Source organism: Etheostoma spectabile, chromosome 18 (genome assembly GCF_008692095.1).
Source record: "Etheostoma spectabile isolate EspeVRDwgs_2016 chromosome 18, UIUC_Espe_1.0, whole genome shotgun sequence".
In the NCBI taxonomy this organism is placed as follows: Eukaryota; Metazoa; Chordata; class Actinopteri; order Perciformes; family Percidae; genus Etheostoma; species Etheostoma spectabile.
Genome location: NC_045750.1, coordinates 1,287,796 through 1,289,852, shown reverse-complemented (window position 1 = coordinate 1,289,852; position 2,057 = coordinate 1,287,796). Strand labels below are relative to the sequence as shown.

At 45.9% G+C, this 2,057-nt stretch overlaps 1 protein-coding gene across 1 annotated transcript in view; it reads right to left on the bottom strand.

Annotated features, from left to right (window-relative positions):
- Positions 1-2,057, bottom strand: part of man1a1 (mannosidase, alpha, class 1A, member 1) — a 190,749-nt gene that overhangs the window by 57,179 nt on the left and 131,513 nt on the right. The gene's annotated exons all lie outside the window — the stretch shown is intronic.

Sequence of the window (2,057 nt, the reverse complement as noted above, 5' to 3'; positions counted from 1 at the left end):
GGGGGGGGGGGGGGGAGGATATCTGTTCACACAGAATATCTCATATCCAGATTGTGTCTCGATCCAGCTGAGACAGATCGCAGTTCACACCTGACATTTTTGATGCATCTCAAATGCAAGTGGCCACTTGTAATTGGATTTTTTTGCTTCCTGGCTCACATAGAAGATAAAATGCAACCGCTGACAAACTGCAGATGTGAGCTCTGGCCGAGCCGCTGGAGACGAGGATCGCGGTGGAAATTAGCATTTTGCACAGAAGCACAATGGGTTTGCTCTGTTCCATTAAAACAATTTCGATGTCAGTGGAGAAACAGCAGAACTAGTCATGACTTAGAATCCCTTTATAGCACAGTAAGACGTATTAGAGCCCGACTGATATATATCGGCAGGACGATATTATCGGCCGATATCAGGCATTTCCCGATCTATTGGTATCAGCGTTTATAAAGGCCGATAGAAAAATGTATAATGACAAGTGAATGATTCTGATACATGAATATTTAAAAAACAAAATTAAAAACTGACTGTCAATCATGTTATGAATGTTGGCGTTGCATAGTCTGTCCACCAGAGGACGCTCTACACCGTCCCTGTAGTGTGTGGTTGCCTAGTCTGTCCACCGAGAGACCGCTTTACCACGTCCCTGTTAGTGAGTGGCGTTGCATACGTCTGTCCACCGATAGGAACGCTTTACACGCCCTGTTAGTGATGGCTGTTGCATAGTCTGTCCCCAGAGGACGTCTACAACGTCCCTGTTAGTGTGGCGTTATCATCTCTGTCCACCAGAGGACGCTCTTCTACTACCCGTCCCTGTTAGTTGATGGCGTTGCAGTCTCCAAGGGACCTCAAAGTCCCTGTGAGTGCAATCCCACCATAGACGCTCTACACTTCCCTGTTAGTGATGGCTTGCATAGTCCGTCCACCAGAGACGCTCTAGCAACGTCCCTGTTAGTGATTGGGTTACATAGTCTGTCCCCAGAGGACGCTCTACAACGTCCCCTGTTAGTGATGCGTTGCAGCTTCACACAGAGGACGCTCTTATCAACGTCCCTGTTAGTGTTGAGCGGATTCAAGTCTGCCACCAGGGCGCTCTACAAACGCCCTGTTGTTGTGGCGTTGCATATCCTGGTCCACCATAGACGCTCTAAACGTCCCCTGTGATGTTGGCGTTTGCATAGTCTGTCATCCACCAGAGACGCTCTAACAACTTCCCTGTTAGTGGATAGGCGTTGCATAGTCCTGTCCACCAGAGGACGCTCTACCAACGTCCCATGTTATGAGCTGTGTTGCATATTCTGTCCACCAAGAGCTCTACAACGTCCTCGATTATTAATGCGTTGCATAGGTCTGTCCACCAGGAACGCTCCTACCAACGTCCCTGTTGTGAGGGGTACATAGTCGTCCACCAAGGACGCCTACAACGTCCCTGGTTAGTGATGGCGGTTGCATAGTCTGTCCACCAAGACGCTCGTACAACGCCCTGTCTATGTTGGTGCGTTACATAGTCTGTCCACCAGAGGACGACCTACCCAACAACGGCCCTGTTTAGTGTGGCTGTTGCAATAGTCTGGTCCACCGAAGGCACGCTCTACAACGTCCCCTGGTTTAGTGATGGCGGTTGGGGCATAGTCCTGTCCACCTAGGACGCTCTACAACTCTGTGAGGCGTATAGCGCCCCATATGACTCGCTACAACGTCCTGTTTGCACCACATCGTATTTTAAAAGTTCACATATTAATTTGGATTTTTATACATTTTTATTTATCAGAACTTTAATATATTTTGATGTTCTGTTGTGACAATAAAACAAATTATTACATTATTTTAGTGAGAATTCACGAATAAGTACAAATAACTAATGTTAGGAAAATCTGTTTATGTTTTGTAACGCGTTTCTGGATTTTTTATTTATTAAATATATATCGGCCGATATGTATAATTTTAAACAGGAATGTGGGCTGTCGGTGGGAGAAAGCTCCATTTTATAGTGAAATGTGTTTTTTTTATACTACACATCTATTACATGCACACGAAAACTAAAACACACTAAAAGACGG